This window comes from Artibeus jamaicensis, unplaced genomic scaffold (genome assembly GCF_021234435.1).
Source record: "Artibeus jamaicensis isolate MK-2021 breed Jamaican fruit bat unplaced genomic scaffold, CSHL_Jam_final scaffold_537, whole genome shotgun sequence".
Taxonomy (NCBI): Eukaryota; Metazoa; Chordata; class Mammalia; order Chiroptera; family Phyllostomidae; genus Artibeus; species Artibeus jamaicensis.
The window spans coordinates 34,205,183-34,224,882 of record NW_026522047.1 but is presented as its reverse complement, the minus strand read 5'-3'; the positions used below and the strand labels follow the sequence as shown (position 1 = coordinate 34,224,882).

Below are 19,700 nucleotides of genomic sequence, written 5' to 3'. Positions count from 1 at the left end.
TAACCCTGCTGAATAAGAACAATCACAGCATTTCATCAGGTGAAGAAAGGAGGGACTACTTAAAAGCTGAAGTCATTGAAAATGAGGTCCCAGCTGCTCCTCTCCTGCCCACTCACATAACATTGTGGAACTTTCTCCCAGCTTGTGCCAATCAAGTCTACTTTCTTAAAAGCTAAAAATCTCCTTCTTTTCTAGATCATCTGTAAAATATTTTAAAAGAGCAATCCCAACATCTACCCTTGGGTCCAAAGTGTTAACATAAATACAAAAACAAAAACAAAAAAACCGGAGGAAGTGCTTATTGAGTCCTACCCTTTGAGTCTTGTTTCCAGTAACAATGCTTTTCATAATATCATCCCAGCCAAAGCCCAACTGTTCGATTCTAATTCTGCTTCACATCTGGCAATCCCAGTAAGATCTCATAATGATTTCCAAAGCTTCCTGAAAACTTTATCAGAAATTACATCACCAACAGAATCATCAATAATTGTTAGGATAGTAAGGAAAAAATGTTTTCCTGAGTGAGAGCAGAATGAGGTCAAATGTGGTATTTGTGTTGGGAGCGAATGTTTGTAATACCCTTTTGAAAGCTGAAAAAGCAATGTCCTATTATCCCTCTAGGGGAGAAATTCTACAATGAATACATCACTCACTCCCACATGAAATGTTACTCCTTTTTGCAGCTGGAAATGCATGAAACATCTTTTCCTCTAGTGCTTCTTTGCTTTGCCCTGAAGCTTTCATAACAGCTCATGAACAAGTATTGCAATGTGGGGCTTGGAACACATACATTTTGATTGGTTTAAGAATCCCTTGCCAATCTCAAAAGAAAAAAAAACTCACCTCAAAAAAAATTCCTCAAAGTTTTCAGGGCAGATTCATCAATTTTAAGTGTGGAGCAACATTTTACTACTGAGTCCTGACTAGAATCCCATTTTAGGAGGGTGTGACAAGGAAACATAACTATGTGAGACAGAAGAAACATATTCCGAGAAGATCAAGGTTATTTATGTAATAAACTTGACATTTTACTGCTCAACTATCAACACGCCTGATCTCTCTCTCAGGAGTGTGTGCTTAGCCAGCGACAGACACTGTAGTTTGTCAAGAGTGTTATTTGGCATTCAGGTTAGTATTTATATACATTATTAAAAGATAAATGTACTGTCCTTTTAGTCATCTGAATATCTATTACAGGTCTAATACCTGCCAGGTACTCTCCAAAGTACTGTTATATGAAAAGGCCCTGCTTCTAAGGGAGTCTCAGCCTGGGGGAAGAGATGCTCGAGGAGGCTGTGATATGATCTACATTTCAAAGCCAGCGACACTCCCCAGCACAGAGATGATGGGAAGGGTTGATAGGTAAGGACATGAGGATGGGGGTTTGGCAGCCATTCTGGACTGAGGCAAAGGCACAAAAGCATAAAAGAACATGTAATATTCAGAGAACTCCAAATGGTTTGGTGTAACAAGTACAGGGGACATATGGGGACGTGGCAGTAGATGAGACTCGAGATTCTGGCAGTGCCTCAGAGTGCCTCTTAAGAAATGCCAGGAGGTTCAGACTTTATCCTCTTAGAAATGGGAGCCGTGAAAGGGGAGCGTGCCAGATCAGGGCTGAATTTTGGAAGGAGTATTCTGATGGAGCAAATGAACAGAAAGAGGAGCTGAGATGTTTTCAGATGGATAAGAAAAATATTTGGAAATAAAATACTGGGAAAGCAATGTGGGAGAGAATTTCAAGAAAGGAGTGGTCAACAGGGCTAAAAATTGCAGGCATGTTGTTAAATTAATGAGAATTCCAAGGCCTGAAGGTGTAGGCAAGGCAAGTATTTTAGTCTCAGCTCTACAGCATGACTCACTCACCAGCTCTGTAATACACACACGCAGGAGGCCCTGAGAACATGGGCCTAGAGGGGCCTCGGGACTGCTCACAATTAACTCCCATCCAGCTGGAGAGAGAAATATTCTCCAATTCTCTATCATCTAGAATGCTACAGGCATTCTGAGATCCTCTTGTTCTGCCCTAGGCATTTGAAAGAAAAGTCTGACTGATGGATTAACAAACATGTATTGAATACTTCCTCTACCAGGCTTAGAGGGATGAGCCAATACACCTCTGCTCTCATGGAGCTCTCTGTCAGTGGGAGCAACAATAATCAAAGAATCACACAAATATGGCGCTGCGAAACCTGTTCAGGGGGTGCATCTCACCTAGGGATTCAGGGAAGGCTTCCTTGAGAATGAAGGATTACTGAGCAGAGATCTGAAGCTAAACTAGGCGGAGAGGGGAGGGAAGGTCCAGGTAGAGAATATTCTGTGCGAAGTCCCTACAGCAAGAAGGCCTATGGTAGGATTTCACTCCTGTGGAATATAAAACAAAAAAGGGATGAACAATTAAGAATAGAGTTTCCAAGTGACCCTGGAACCTCTAACCCCAGGTTTGAAAGCATCTATTTGCAAAGATATATGAAGCTCTGTGTTCACTGCAGCATTATTCATGGTGGTCAAGACCAAACAACCAACTGTCCTTCAATAGAAGACTGGATGAAGAAGATGTGGTCCATATATACAGTGGAATACTACTCAGCCGTAAGATGAAATATTGCTGTTTATGATGCTATGGATGGATCTTGAGAGTATCATGCTAACAGAACAAAATGAAACAAAATAAACTCAGAAATTCTGACAACAGAATGGTGGTTACTAGAGAGGGTGGAGGATGGGGGATGGCAAATTGGACAGGGGGGTCATATGCACGGTAATGAAAGGAAACCAGACTTTTGATTGTAAGCATGCAATGCAGAGATCAAACTGTAAAGTTGTTTTCTGAAATTTATATAATATTATTAACCATTGTCACCACAATACATTCCATTGAAAAGACATAAAGCTCTTGCTAAACAAGAACAAAAAAGGCCCATGGTAAGTAAGGACTAAATGTGGCTGGAGAGCAGTCAGGGTGACCCGGTGGGGGTAAGGCTGAGGCTAGGTGGCAGCCACACCACGCAGGGGCTGGTCTTCATGGTAATGCATGTGGTCTTAACAAGAACAATGAACAGCCACTTCATAGTTTTAATGCTCCTGGAAGGGAGGGGGCATTTTGAAAAGAGCCTACTGGCTGAGGAGTCAGAGAACACACTGGAAGGAGGCCAGAGTGGACGAGGGCTCATTAGGAAATGATGAAATTTAATAATGGACAGGATATGACTGGTGAAGGAGACGAAGGTGTCAAGAATGACTTTAAGGTTTCTAATTTGCACATCTGGATGCTATTTATGGAAAGAGAAAACACTGAAAAGGTCGGAATTGAAGATGACAAATTCCTTTTCCGATGCTGAATTTGAAGTGCTTCTGAAATGTTCAAGAGAAGATGGAAACGTATATTAGGTATCTCAGTGAAGTGGTCTGGACTGGAGAATAGAAATCTGGCAGACATCTTGGTAGCTAATAACTGACATAAGGACCTGGATGAGTCTATTTATGGAGAGATTATAAAGTGAGAAGAGGGGAGGACCGTGGACTCTGCCTTGAGGACGACAATGAGACTACCAAGGAGAGAGAGAACTGGTCCAACATGTTAGAAGAAAACCCCAAATTGAAACTGTGTGTTTAAGACAGAGGGAACAGTCAATAGTGTCCAGTGCTGTTGAGAAGCCAAGTGAGAGGACTGGACTTGTTTAGCGGATGCTGACTGCTAACTTCAGTGAGTGCTGTCTGATGGTGTAATGGGGTCAAGGGCCCAACAGGAGAGGGTGCAGGTGCAGAGTTAGGAGACGTGGTGCAAACAAAAATAAGCAGCGTTTGTGACAACTCTGCCTGTTGGGGGAAGAAGAGAAATGGAGAGGTACCTGGGGAAAATAAGGTGAAGTGAGGGAATTGTTTGTTTGTCTGTCATTAATGGGAAAGTCTTCATCATTTTTAAAGAAAGACAAGGGCTAGGTATTAAAATACACGTGAGAGAAGGAGTAATCAAAGGCAGAAAGTTCCTGAGAATGTGGGGTGGGAAGGAGCCAAAGCAGGCGTGGGAGTGGCCTGGCCAGGAGGAGGGCGGTCCCTCTCCTGAAACAGGAAGAAAGGGATCCAGTGCAGACACAGGTACTCTTCTCTTCCGTGGAACCCAGACTCTCACCACTGGTGTCTGAGCTACTCCAACAGTCTCCCCATTTCGACTACTCTCCACAACAGATTACAATCAGGCTTGCCTGTGTCAAACACTGCTTTCACAGTGTATGTTAGGGACTTCTTTGTTAAAAATTGACAGGCTCTACATCTTTTTTCTAACACATCAGACTTAAAATCCTTTGCGTGGCCTTTAATGTCACCCATTTTTATTCACTCAAGCTGTCCCCTGGACTCCAGTCAGGCAGACCCCTCAGGAGATCATAAAACAGCATTCTCTGGCTATTATCAACAAGACAAGAAATAACAAGTGTTGGAGAGGTTGTAGAGAAAAGGGACCTCTCATACATGGCTGGTGGGAATGCAGACTGGAACAACCACTATGGAAATGAGTACGGAGGTTTCTCAAAAAATTAAGGATAGAGTTTCCAAGTGACCCTGGAACCTCTAACCTCATGTTTGAAATCATCTATTTGCAAAGCTATATGCAGCTCTCGTGTTCACTGCAGCATTATTCATGGTGGCCAAGACCAAACAACCAAGTGTCCTTCAATAGAAGACTGGATGAAGATGTGGTCCATATATACAGTGGAATAAATACTACTCAGCCGTAAGATGAAATGTTGCCATTCATGACAATATGGATGGATCTTGAGAGTATCATGCTAAGTGAAATGAGTCAGAAAAGGTCAAAAACCATATGATTTCACTCATATATGTAAGATATAAAACTGAAAGCAATAAACAAACAAAACCTCATAGACACAGACAACAGTATGGTGGCTAGCAGAGGAAAGGAGAAGAGGTCAAAGGAACAAGGTCGAATATATGAAGACAAGGAGACTTGACTTTGAGTGGTAAATACATAATGCAATACTAAACAGATGATGTATTGTAGAACTGTACACTCGAAACCTCTGTAATTTTACTGTTACCCTGATAAATTTAATAAAACTTTAAAAACAGCATTCTCAGCTCTGCCTCTAGAGTTTGGCTCAGGTTGTCAACCTTGGCGCACAGCAATGCCCTGGCTTCCTCCTCTCTGTTCTTTCTAGGTTCAGGTCCAATTCCTTTGATAAAGACTCAGCCCCTGTCATCTGTTCTAGTTCCAGTGATATCTTCCTCTTTTATTAATTTCTCTTCCTTAATACTTTTATAATCCTCTAATCATCCTATGTGTTACTTTTTTCTTCCTCAACCAGATTAAAAGCTTTAGTTGAGGAGAGTTTTATACAGTCTTTTACTCCTTTAAGAGTTTCTAGTGTGTATCTTCTTTTCTACTAAATTCTCTGCCGTTTTGATTTCCCTTATTCCTACACCCATATACCAAACAGTCATACCTATTCATTACGAAACATGATGTTTCCTGGGCTCCCTATTTCCAAAGGGGCGTGTACTTTATGTTACTTTTTTATTTTTATCTCAGTTGTACCACTATGGCAGCTTTGGGTTGCTGAGGTCTGTTGGAATGTGTCAGAGCCACTAAACTTAGCACGTCTGATTGACTGGTTTCCCTCAGCTAATGGATAGAATTGCTTTCTGTTGCTACCCCGCTGCTATGGTTCCTTCTCCCAAAGTGCCAGAAAGAGGTTCTAGAAATGAAATGATCTCTCTGTTTATAAGGTATTCTAGAAGGAAAGTAATTATGAAACCAGTTGTTAACTATTTTCCTCTCTCCAGAGTGGGAGGCACCCATAAGTTTTTCATTACTTTTAGATGTAAAAGTGGTAACTATCCTGAAGATTTTTAAAATGCAAAAACCTAAATATATTCCTTATAATCCCTGTTAATTTCAGTAAGTTCATTTCAATAAAATCTGCTTTATTTTCAAATTGATACAATGCTATTAACTAGAATTAGTAATAAAATAGTTCAGAAAGGGCGAGTAATAAACCATTCAGAAATGGCTAAACTTCTGAAACTACTACATTTCCAATTAGGACTTCAAAAACTAGTAATAACTTACAAGGAAGCCCACTAGTCTAGGTAAATATCAGGATATAGGAAAATGTAATACCTTAGAATGGTATACTCATCTCACGATCTTATTTCTACAGAGCAAAATAGAAAGTTATTTTCAGTTAGTCAATTTAGCATATGTAAATGTTACGCTGAGCCACTATGCTGGTTATTCTTATTTCACAGAAACACTAAATGGTTTTCAAAAATCTCTTTGTCTGCCATTGACAAACGAAGTAGTAAAATAAAGTTTTCAAACTGACACTAAGAAAGAGGTACACCATTTCTGTTCCCTGAAGCACCTTGGTATTCCTGAAGGGCATTCTCAGTTGTGATCACAAATAGGTCTCATTACGGTCACATTTTCAACACATTTCTTGCTCTTACTGCAGGCTATGCTTGTTGCTAGGCTTATAAAAAGCTAAATGGCAGGATGACCTGAAGAAACATAAAAGCTCTTTTTATAAACACACATCAGTGGTTCTTAACCTTTTTAGAGTGACAACAATCTTGGACCCTCTCCTAGAAAAGAAAAGTACCAACAGTATAATGTTGATAGAGTCCTTTGTAGAACCATCTGGCTGTATGTATCCAAAGCCTCAAAAACGTTCATTCCTTCTGATTACACAATTTCAGACTAAATGGCAGAATGACCCCAAGAAACATAAAATCTTTTTATAACCACACATCAGTGGTTCTTAACCTTTTTAGCGTGACAACAATGTAGTGCCCTCTCCCAGAGGAAAAACAGACAAACAGCATAATGTTGGTAGAGTCCTTTGTAGAACCATCTGGCTGTATGTATCCAAAGCCTCGGAAACATCCATTCCTTCTGATTACACAAGTTTCCAAACTGGAAATATATGCTACAGAGATCATTCTAATTACAGAAAAGATATTATGCATAAATGTTCCCTGCAGTACACACTAGCAAATAAACTAGCTACAAACAAAAGGTCTATAGTAAGAGAACAGCCAAGAAACTTATCCCGTACTTACACAACTGAATATTACAGAGCTATACAAGTATTTAAGAAAAATAATTCTTGTGGAAAATCCTTATGATATAATGTTAGTTTTTAAAAAGCAGGACGCACACATTGACTACATATATTGATTATACTTTATGATTTCAAATATGAAAAAAGGCATAGATATGACTAGAAGGAAAGAAAGTTAAAAGTAGGACTTGCCTCTGGCGGTGAGATTTTAGATGATAGTTTTTCTTACCTCATGGTTTTCCTTATTTTCTATATTGAGGATAGTTATATGAAGTTTTTAAAAATTGTTAAGGTTCTTGTTTCAAAAATTATTTATTGAACCAAATGACTGTTTAGAAAGCAGTGTATGTAAGTGGAGTTTTTTTCCCCACAAGGTTCTACATCACAGTAAGCTATAAAGTTTGCTGACTGCCCAAGAGATCACAGTACACCATTAATGATAAAACAAAGAGAGAATACACATCAAGCGCAGCTGAGAGAAGGCTCTGAGAAATAATACTTATGATCACAGTGAATTGAACTGAGTGTTCACACACAGGGAAGAACTAGGAATATTCTTCATTTGAGGACATAACCAAACTTTAGGTAACATCAAAAAAAAAACAACTCCAGATTTTACTGAATTTTTTATAAAAGACACCCAAAAAAAGCCTACCCCCCAGAATGTAGTAAATTCAATTATTTCTTAAAGATTTTATTTATTTATCTTTAGAAGGGAAGGGAACGAGAGGAGAGAAACAGCAATGTATGGTTGCCTTTCGTGTGTGTCCCCCCCCCCCCCCAGAACTGGCCTGCAACCCAGGCATGTGCCCTGACTGGGAGTTGAACCTCGATCCCTTGGTTCCCAGGCCCGCGCTCAATCCACTGAGCTACACCAGCCAGGGCTGAATTCAATTAATCACTCAATTGCCAATTGTCAATCACTTAAAAGCAGAGTGAATTTCATCTAAAATAAGGCACTCCTGCAGTGAGGCACAAGTCCTACCTGGAATAGTCCTTTATGTGAAGATGATCTTTTCAAAAAACAACAAATTGATTATGATACTGTGTTCTCTATTGATCTCTCCTACTTATACCTGCTCCTGGTTCATCTTTGAGATACACCTTTAAAAGGAGTTAAATTTAAAAATTTTTAATTATATTAAAATATTAAAGAGGTTAAATTAAAAGTCCTTATCTTGATTTCTCTCCAAAGCAGGTAAGTATTCATGGCAAATTAGAAGAGGAAATTAAAAAGAATGGTTGGATTTTAGCATTAATTTTGAGGTCATTTAAAAAATTATATTGTCTTTTAACCACATTAAAATATATTTGACATGTACCTCATTTTAAAGCATTTCACTTCTAGTTTAGACAACGTTATAAAGCAAAAAAAGTATGTTGTTGGCTGCCAAAATTCAGTGCACTGAGAAATGATTAAGTGGGCTGGGATGGGAGTAAAAGACAGAAAACTGTACTTGAACAACAATGAAAACAAATAAATTAAAAAAAAACTATACAACACACATACTGGAAGTATTTCAAGATCTCCCAGGAAAAACAAAAGCCAGAGATATATCTTCAAAGTAAGACAATAGCAAGAGTATGTTAATGATACACGATTCAAATGGAAGAGAAGCAGGCATTGCTTTGCAGAGAGCACTCATCCCCTTACACAAGGCATGAGGGTCACCAGGCAGAAGGTATGTGGCATCCACAGATCCAAAGGGTGGAGTACATCTCTGTGAGCCAGGGTGTGGGGGGCAGGCATAACAGAGCAGGCATCCCTCTGCCTCCTCCTTCACAGAGAGGACAGACCGTTGGGACAAGCAGGGAGGAGGCCAAGAAAGCAAGGACCTTTCTTCCTCAGAGAATCACGGGATGAAGAATGGATGCTGAGTGTTAAAGAGTGTTTTAACAAAGAAGGGTTTGAAGTACAACAGTTCCCAAAAGTGATTTACAAGTGCTGAGGCTTGGATAAAATTTTCATTAAAGGATGATTCTCACTGTGAAAAAATATATATATTACTATTGTCAATAAAAGATCCAGAGCTAGGCCCTGGCTGGTGTAGCCTAGTGGTTGAGCTTAGGCGGAGAACCAAAGGGTCGCTGGTTCAATTCCCAGTCAGGGCACATGCCTGGGTTGCAGGCCAGGTCCCCAGTGGGGGCCATGTGAGAGGCAACTGCACACTGATGTTTCTCTCCCTCTCTGTCTTCCTCCCTTCCTCTCTCTCTAAAAATAAATAAATAAAATCTTTAAAAAAAAAAGATCCAGAGCTAGAAACTAGCAGTCTGGTGGTTCGACCTTAGTGGAGATTTTATTGAAAACACTGATGGACATTGTTCACAGCTCTAAAAGAGGAGTCCGGAATTCCAGTTCCAGCCCATGTCTTCCACTAATTAGCTCTAAAATCTCAGAGAAATCACAGTTCACTCCTTGGTAAAATGGGGGAAATAATAAGTATTCAACCTCACTGCTGTCAAGAGGATCAGGTGAGATAATGCCTGAGAGAGCATTTTACATGAAAAGACGAACTTAACTATAATAGATTTAGAAGGGGTAGGGGTAATTGAAAATTTCTAAAGAAGTGTTCAGCAGGTAAAAATTTTGACAGTTTCAGATCCATAATTTTAAAAAAAAATAGCTGACTTCAAAACAAACCAATACCAAACGTGAGTACGGGACACAGATTACTACAAAGTTGAGATCTTCCCTTGACACAAAGGCTGCATGCGGGCAGACGTTTACTGAGGGACTGCTAACCCCCTGCTGGTGCTGCCCAACGGCATGACTACAGAACCGTGTCACGCACACTGTCCTTCAGGAGGCCGATCCAGAAGGTAAAGGCAGCATTGAAAACCTTTAAAGCAATCCGATAGCCTAATTTTGTTTCTAAACCAAATGAGGGCTTATATTTTATATGTTTTTAACATGTCCATTTTTTCCTACTACTTCACTTGTGCAGAAGTACTAATTTGTGACTGGATAGAAATAAAAGAAGTAAACAAAAAAAAACTGTGGTTCCTCAGCACAGAGTTTGAGAACTGGTACTATAAAGCATGAAGCAATGAAAACAAAGTGTCTGCCCCTTTTATGACTCCTGGTAAAATTTAAGCATACCTCACACTAGAGCAATCTCTTTGCACAGTAGTAATTAAAGAGTGGGTGGAGCCAAAGAGTCTGAATGACAACACCGAGGAAACCACAATTAGTGTCCTTGCCTCTATGACAAAGTCTGATGCGACAGCAAAACTTGCCAGCATTTGAGTCACAGCTGTATTTTAAAACTGGTGTATGCCTCTTACCTTTTTCAAATAAAGCCAGTCAATTTAATAGCTATTTAATAGCTAATACTATTGGATCATTAATGAAATATTAAAGCTCTCATAAGTCAAATGCTAAGTAAGAAATCCCCCAAGTCTGAGTCTAGAAACTTCTTTAGAATGTAGTTTTGTTATTTCTATTTAAAGTTCTAAACTTCAATTAATCTCATAAAAATGAATTTTCTTACAAAAAAAATCACCTTTCTTACATACATAGAATGAGATATTACTCAGCCCTAAAAAGAATGACATTTTAGCATTTGCAACAGCATGGATGGACCTAGAGGGTATTATGCTAAGTGAAATAAGTCAGTCAAAGAAAAACAAATACTATTATGATTTCACTTGTAAGTGGAATCCAAAGAAAAATAAATAAACAAAATTGACATGAGCACATAAATACAAAGAACAGACTGATGGATGCCAGAGGGGACAGAAGTTGAGGGGCTGGGTGAACAAGGGAAAGAGATTAAGAAGTACAAATAGGTAGTTACAAAATATTCACAGGGATGTACACTACAGCGTAGGAAATACAGTCAATAATATTTTAATAACAATGCATGGTACCAGGTGGGCACTGGAAATACTGGGGGGAGCACTTTGTCTGACCACTGTGCCATACACCTGAAACTAGTACAAAATATTGAATATAAACTGTAATTTTTGAAAAGTCACCCTTCCCAATGGAAAAAACATGGGCTAAAGACCTTAACAGGCACCTCACCAAAGAAGGTATATAAATGAGAAAGAAGCACATGAAAAGATGCTCCACATCATACGTCATCAGGAAAATGCAAATTAGAACGAGATTCCACACCATACCTATTAGAATGATCAGAATCCAAACACTGACAACACCAAATGCTGGTGAGGATAAGGAACAACAGCAGCTCTTGCTCATTGCTGGTAGGAATGCAAAATGGTACAGACACTTTGGAAGATGGTTTGGTGTTTCTTTCTTCCTCCCTCCCTCCCTCCCTTCCTTCCTTTCTATCTAAGGTGGTTTCTTATAAAACTAAACATGTTCTTACCATGTGATCCAGCAGTCAGTCTTTGGCATTTACCCAGAGCAGCTGAAAATTTATGTCTACACAAAAACCTGCACACAGCTATTTATAGCAGCTATATTCACAATAATTGTCAAACTTGGAAGCAACCAAGATGTCCTTCAGTGGGTGGGTGAATGGATAAATAAACCGTGGTACATAAGGACAATGGAATATATTTAAGTACTAAAAAGAAATGAGCTTTCAAGTCATGAAAGAACATGGAGAAATCTTAAATGCATCTTACTAAGAGGCCAGTTGTAAAAGGCTGTGATTCCAACTATATGACATTTAGGAAAAGGCAAAACCATAGAGACAGTGAAATTGGTGGTTGCTGGGGCAGGAGTAGAAAGGAATGAATAGGTGGAGCACAGAGGATTTTTAGGGCTGTGAAAATATTCTGTATGATACTATAATGGCCGATAGGTGCCTAAAACTGCTCTAAAAATTTAAAGTCTAGTTTTTAAAAACCCTCTAATTTAATTTCATTTATTAATTAGCCTCTCACCAAAGGATTATGTCTCTGTACTAGTATGATTGGTAGCTCTACTCTACTTGAAAAGTTCAGCTCAGTATTGGTTGTTTCTTTACTATGTTTGTGTTATATTTTATTACTGGGCTAGAGAATAACTTCATAAAGGAAAACACTTTTTACATCTTTGTATTGCTATAACTGTAGGACCTAACAGATCTGTAGGAAGATAGATGTTGATGAAAAGAAGTAAAATATAACAACCAAAATGACCTAGCATTTGGAAGCCAGTGGCGCTTGGAGAGAAGGGACCATGCCTCACTATCTTTGACTACTGAGCACCTAGCATGGAGCAGTATCAGCAGGGGTCAGTGAATGCTTGTTGAATACAATGAGTGAGCGAAAGAATGAATGAGTAGGAGCACTGGGCAACTGCCAAAATTTAAAAGTATACATATTTACAACGAATTCTGAGCAGAAAAATGTTATTTTATTATTATTATTTGTACTGGATACTACCAGTCCAGAATCAAGACAACAGAATAATACAGCTCAACCTAAAAAGAAACAGGAAATATAAGTGGCTGAGAAACCTGTCCAATTGCTCTTTTTAAATTAAGTATATAGAATTTCCTTCAAATAGCCCTCCATTGAAACACACTCACATCCTTCTCAATGGCCATTGCTAGATGTTGTTTCTATAGCAAAGGAAACAAAATATTCCAGAAGTTTAAAGTATGATACTATCTTGTTGTCCATAATAAAGCTTTTTAGCTTATAGAAAACCTTTCTCACATTTAGTCAATTAGAGAAGTAGTGAGAATGAAACTATTCACTGAATGCCAAATCCCAACAATATTGTCTAAGCCTGGAGCAGTTGAATAAGATTCATTTTTTTTAAAATATCAGAAAACGTCTATGCTAAAACTTGGGGATAGACCAGAATCCATAATCTGTCTTTATTATAATTTAGACTTTTTAGGAAACTCTGCCAAGCCCAATGAATAGCACAAGTTATTGGAATTTAATTTGTCTTCCTACCATGTCTCTAGAAGCCAGGAGAAAATTTAATGAAGTGATTCAGTTAGAGAAATTAAGGTTATTATGAAACTTAATCAGAGAACTCTCAAGAGCCTGATGGCTTTATGATGGTATTTTATAAATGACTGTTACCACCCTTAGCCATTTCTTTTCCCTTTAAGATAGAGCATCTAAATAGTAGGGGCAAAGTTTATCAACAAAATCCTTAATGACAGAATAAAGCCCAGCTGCCAAACACCTGTGCCTCACCAAATCTGCACAGAAGTTCACTGTGTATTAAATTGCATCCTCGGTCCTGGCTGGTGTGGCTCAGTGGATTGAGTGCTGGCCTGGGGACCGAAAGTCATCGAATGGATCCACAGTCAGGGCACAGGCCTGGGTTGCAGGCCAAGTCCCCAGGTCGGGGCATATGAGAGGCAACTGATTGATGCTTCTCTCCCTCTCTTTTCCCCTTCCTTCTACTCTCTACAAATAAATAAATAAAATCTTAAAAAACACACAATTTCACTTAAAAAATTAATATGGCTGTGGGTCTTGAAGTACAGATGGGTAAGTACGGGTAGAAATGTTTAAGAAAAAAATACAAATGGCAAAACCACTTCCTTCTATCATTTAGGCAAAGAAACGTAGAAGACTACATTCAAAACTTTAGGAAATGCAGGTATTAAATCCAACTGAAATAAGAAGGCCATGCAAGGTAATCTTGGTAGTTTTTCTTTTTCTTTTAGAAAAATGGTTTTAAAATGTGTGGCCTAAAACATATTTTTCACTTCAATCTTACATCCTTGCAGATGTCAGATATTTACTAGTTAGTAGGGCAAATGAACAGATAATTGCCACAAGAAATAAAAACAATTTAAAAAATTAAAATAGGGTATACTGGGTCAGGCAAAGTAACATTACTGAGTGTGGTCGGCAGGGCACGCGAATGTCTCGCAGGAGATGGACAGTGATGGGCACACTTCACCTAAGATGCCATGTGGTGTGTTCCAGGGTGATACTGTTATGTCACAGAATTATATGCTCATGATTTTGTAACAAAAGATTTTTATGTAATAAAAAAGGGGTGTTGCTTGTGCTGGACTCTGTATAAAACTTCATTTATTTAAATTCTACTGATTTGGAATTGTTTATTACCTACGAGTTTTAAGTTTACCTTTGCGCTTTTTATAAAGTGTTTACTAAAGTAAATCAGTGGCTGGAAAAATATCATAGGAGGGAAAAGTTAACACACTAAAGCATCTCACTACATGGAAACAACATGTGGACATCATTCTCAGTAATCATTAAAGCCAGTCTCAAAAAACTGAATGTTTGTAAAAATGCAGTTGCTATTGTCTAGCCCAATCCTAATTACTACGAAAGAACTGTAGTAATTCTAGTTTCAAAAGAATGGTAGTTTTTATGTGGTTCTATAATTCTAACATTTCATTAACTAGACATGAGCTTCACAGGTTATGGTAATTCAAAGTGGGAGAGTTTGACTGTGTCACGTACCTGAAGAAGCCTTGAGAGTGGCGCCCTGTCGATGACAGTAAAACCTAAAGCACTATTCAATTTCTGTAATAAAATGACCTTGCTTCCTGATTTTTTATTAAGGATTTCATTTTCATGTCATTTTATCTTTCTCATAAGTAAAGACTGAAGGAATGTTTTAGTTTGATGCCTTTTGTAAGCTTGTCCAAACAGATTCATACAGGCTTTTTAAAATTGTTTTATTGTGCTTGTTGTTTTAAATACAAAATTATTGCCTTTATAGCTAGAGAAAGATACTAATATTACTGCTGCTGGAACTGTAATTCCAGCCCCTGCATCAACTCTAGAAATTCCTTTCTGGCCTCAAGTGTTGCGTGCCCACAGGATTGTCAGGATGTCCCCACAAAGGACTCTGTGAGCCCAATGAGGTGGCACATCCAGCACTGCACCGGTGTTGGAGCGGCAGTGGGCCCTCCCCCAGCTAGCAGCTCCGGTCCTCACTCAGTCCAGCTCCCCTAGGACTCGAGGGTATTAAACAGAAAAACTGGGATTTGCGGGGACTACTCAGAACCTCTTGGATAGATGGATTTGCTCCTGCAACCTGCCTTCTTTGTGCACCTGCCACATCCCTGGTGGACTTACTCTGGAGACAGCAGGGACAAAATCATAGCACCTGTCTCCTAGGAGCTAAGATTCTGGTCTGGGTGGGAAAAGAAAGCAGGCAATTAGGATAGGGTTTCAGAAAGGAATGGGTCCACGCGTCCAAACCACAAGTTGGCTGCGTGAACTGGCATCTGGCCATCACCGAGATAGCCAGTGTATTCCTGAAGTACGACTTTGGGCTCAGTGCCAGGATGTGCTAGTACTGCCTCTGGTATTAGAGAGGTGTTGAATAATATTTTGGAAAATGCTCTCCAACTACTGATGCTGGAAGGAATGTAATGAAAAAAAGTCCATGAAGCTGTAAGTTTGGAGCAAATGAAAGGTAAGGGTGACAGGTTATTACTTGATTCCGTTAAGGCATTCTACAAACACTCAGCTGCCAAGTGCCTGTAATCTGACTCTACCAGGTTTGAGAATCTGATTTGGATTCCTGGTTGGAACAGCTCTACTCAGAGTGTACAATAATGTGTACATGTACCAAGCATTTCACTTTTCCCAAGGGCTCATCTGGGTCTGTCTGACCCCTTTTTGTTTGAAGATTTCTAAAAATCTGGTATTTTCTTAGTGCCCTTGGCCTCCTGTAGAGTCAATTTAATCACACTGGAACTGTACTCTTTCTCCTGGCACAATACTTTGTGTCTCCAGGGAAAGGCTATTAGAGATAAGCCTGAAACTACTGTGACCTTACAGGGTGATCTGGGTCAAATCATAAGTTAATGACTTCTCAAAATAAAACTTCTTAGGTTATCAAAGTCCAAAGGCTGAAACACTTATCAGAACACGCACTCTTTTATTAAAGAGTTTTTAAAGAGCCTTGTATCCATCCTGTCTTTTGAAGTAAACTTTATTGTTTAAGGAAACAACCCTTGAACTTATACTAAAATATCAAGATTAAATATAGTCTAATGATCACATGTTAGTTACATCTCGCAACAACCCACTCCCCCCAAAAACACTGTGTTATATGTTACCGTCAGTGGCATCCTGATCGTTTTGCACACCAGATATTGTTTGAGAATTAGCAAATTTGCCTGGAGCAATAGAAAAGCCTCTAGATTAACTTTATACAGTCAAATATACAACATCGGGAAAGTGCAGGGGCCAACAATTCAGAATCCCATGGTGGAAGAATCCATTTCAACTTATCTAAGAGTCCTCAGACTAAAATCAAAGTTGCTTTAAAAAATTATGAAGAATCCTTTTCAATAGTAATAGGAGATAATATTTATGTAGTTCATTTAAGGAGAAAAAAAGGCTTTTAAAGCTAAAGTTGGTAAATACAACAGATTTGATGTGCTATATGCTTATTGGTGTTTTAGAATTTATTAGAACAGTTGCATTTTTGTAATTAATAAGAACTTTATTACAAAGTTTTTGGTTGACAGCCTTTTAAAAATTACTAACAGATAATCATCACATAGTTATCAAATGACAGTTTTCAGGATGTGTGAAAACTGGCCCCTCATTTGATTGTAAAGTACAATACATAAAAACATTAATCTGTAACTCTTCTAAAAAAATGTATAGTTATTCATATTTGTCCATCACAATCCAATTGCATTGCAGACTACTGCTCACTGCCTGGCCAGTTTTATAAACATTGCCGTAGAATCACGACTCTTTTTTTCTTGCCAGCTTTCAGCCTAGTCATCCTTGCCATTCTCAAATGGCAAATCCTCAGCGTCTCAAAAACTCCCAGGCATACGGGGAACCATTCCTCATGAGGGAAATCTTAATAGCACACAGAGTTGAGGATCAAGTTTATCAGTTTTAATTCTGCAATAAAACTATTGTCCTGCCCTTGCCAGTGTGGCTCAGCTGGTTGGAGTACCAGCCTGTAGACCAGAAGGTTGAGGGTTTGGTTTCCGGTCAGGGCAAGTTCGAGAAGGCAACCATTCAATGTTTTTCCCTCATATGGATGTTTCTGTCTGTCTGTCTGTCTCTCTCTCTCAAAGCAATGAAAAATATGTCTTCGGGTGAGTGGGAAAAACAAAATAAAACTGTCCAGCATGAAAAAAACCCCACTGGATTAGAAGAGAAATGATATTTGTTCTTGTTTAGATAAAATACTAAGACTACATCAGAGCATTCCCAATAAGAAGTCTTCTGTTCATCATTTGGTCAAGTTAAAATTATTAATGAAGTATGTACATGTTCTCATATATTTAATATATCAGAAGTCAACGAAGAACAACCTACATTACGTATATGATTATATCCATTTACCCAAAGGAGAATTTTCCCTGAAGTGATCAAGTATGTGGTGCCAAGTGTAGCATTTTCCATGAAAGGTGTTTTAAAAATTCAGCTACTATATTCAGTTATAAGGAACCAATTTTGAAGAAATAATTGTTCTCTATTTAATGCCCACTGACAGACAAACAGGAGGAAATACAGATAGTACTCTGAGACACTGGAGTTGGGCTGCTACTGTCCTTGTGCCGCTGCACTTATAAACCCAGCAGACACATCTCCGAGTATTTTTAAATCATTTTGTTATAGCCTATCACATCTTAATATGCAACACATTCCAACAGAGAAGTCAGTGCAGCCAGTGAGAAAGGAAAGTCAGCTCAGTGGGTCAGAAAGACAGTGGCAAACCAGAAGGAATCTCTATGTGACCTGGAGTTAATCCCTTGATCTCTCCGATCTCCGCCTTCATTTTTCATTTGTAGGAAAAGAATGACAAGCAAAACTGCAGAGACAGTAAAAAAGATCAGTGGCAGAGGGGATGAGAAGGTGGAACACAGAGGAGTTTGAGGGCTGTGAAAATACGATGTAAAATGCTAAATGATGAATACATGTCATTTTGTATGTGTCCAAACCTGTAGGGTGTGTAACACTGAGAGTGAATTCTAATGTAAACTTGCGACCCTTGTGTGATTACATCAATGCAGGTTCATCAGTTCTAACTAATACACCACCACGCTGGGAGGGGATGTTCATCACGGAGAGCCTGGGCGTGTTTGGAGGTGGTGAGCAGGAAGCATATGGGAAATCTGTGTACTCTTCTCAATTTTTCTGTGAACCTAAAACTACTGTAAAAAAGTTACCTTTAAAAAGAAAGATAATCTAGATAATCTAAACTCTAGAGTTAAATGGAAGGTACATAACCATCCTAATTATTGCTGAAAATCTGTTTAAACAGTCTAGAACTTTAAAATGCTTTTAAAAAGTGTAGTGGTTATTTGCAGAACACTGTGGGTGCCATTATTTTATTTAATAGGTCTTGTTAATTACTCACAATTTGTACTGACTTAAACTGACTTTTAAAAAGCAAGGATATCAATGAATGAACTATGAAAATATTTTGTTGTTAAATTCATTTGTCTTAATACTGTTGGATAATCCTTTAGTTTAGCCACTTTAGACAAAATTAGTGTTAAAAAGCAAACTTTTAAAATATATTTTATTGATTATGCCATTACAGTTGTGCCATTTCCCCCCTTCATTCCCCTCCACTCTGCACACCCCCCACCATTCCCCCCCTTTAGTTCATGACCACATGTCTCAAGATCTTTAGATTCTATATTTCCCCTACTATTCTTACCCTCCCCCTATCTACTTTCTACCTACCATCTATGCTACTTATTTTCTGTACCTTCTCCCCCCTTCTCCTCCTCCCACTCCCCTGTTGCTAACCCTCCATGTGATCTCCATTTCTATGGTTCCACTCCTGATCTAGCTGTCTGCTTAGTTTGCTTTTATTTTAGGTGTGGTTGCTAATAAAAAGCAAACATTTTTTAAAGAAAGCAAACATTTTTTCTCCATATCTTCAACTCATCTAAAATAATCCTGGCATTACCTTTGGGTGACCTTGCTGAGATTTATGACCTTTCAGTGCAGTACTGTGCAATGCTGCTCTTGTCAGCCCAGTGAGAGGGAGAAGCAATCCGTTGTGACTCACCCTATAAAGAATCCCCATAAAATTACAGAGCAGTCAACCATATTGCTGCTGATATCTGGCAGGCTTGTCATTAAAGATATGAAATTTTAACTTGAAAACTCGAGAGTTGAATGTGTTTTTCACACTTTAAAATTGACAGGTTGAAGAACTTTTATATTAGGTCATGATGTCCAGAGATACATTCAGATCAGCACAACAGACCTGACTGTTATTTCAATATAGATTTTTAGAAGCAGTTTCAAAATAGTAGCCCGGAATGTTACAGACTAATGCTAATGTCTTAAAAGACATCAAGAGAATGGAAGTACATACAAAGGCTACACAGTCATGCTCATCACAATGAAACGTCAGATAACAAGAGCATTCAGACAATGTGTATGAGCAGCATGAGCTTCTACACGCACCGTTACGGTATTTTACATTTGATTTTCTGGTAATCTAAAATTTCCTTTTGTTGCCAGTCCCTTTCTTGTTATTGAAAACCTATCTATAATACTAGCATTCTTTCTTACCGAGGATGTTAAAAAGTGATCATGAGCGTGATATAGCATAAAGGACGCCGGGTTTGTCACTGGAGGACTCAGATTTGTGTCACGGCTATCCACTACTGGAAGCATTCAGTCATACGTAAAATTAAAAATGAAAAAACTGGACTAGCTGTGGTTTTAATTGAAGGTATTTACTGGTCAGAATCACCTATCTACCTTCTT

The 19,700-nt window shown here is 38.7% G+C and overlaps 1 protein-coding gene and 1 long non-coding RNA gene across 8 annotated transcripts in view; one reads left to right on the top strand and one right to left on the bottom strand.

Moving 5' to 3' along the window:
• The window catches only part of GALNT7 (polypeptide N-acetylgalactosaminyltransferase 7), a 121,736-nt gene that overhangs the window by 63,566 nt on the left and 38,470 nt on the right, over positions 1–19,700 (bottom strand). The gene's annotated exons all lie outside the window — the stretch shown is intronic.
• The window catches only part of LOC119057559 (uncharacterized), a 59,508-nt gene that overhangs the window by 6,439 nt on the left and 33,369 nt on the right, over positions 1–19,700 (top strand). The window contains exon 3 of one of the 6 annotated variants that reach the window (XR_008390292.1): positions 13,561–13,643. The exons of the other annotated variants lie outside the window; for them this stretch is intronic. This is a non-coding gene — a long non-coding RNA (uncharacterized LOC119057559). Of the gene's footprint in view, positions 1–13,560; positions 13,644–19,700 lie in introns of those variants that run through there. 6 annotated transcript variants of the gene reach the window in all.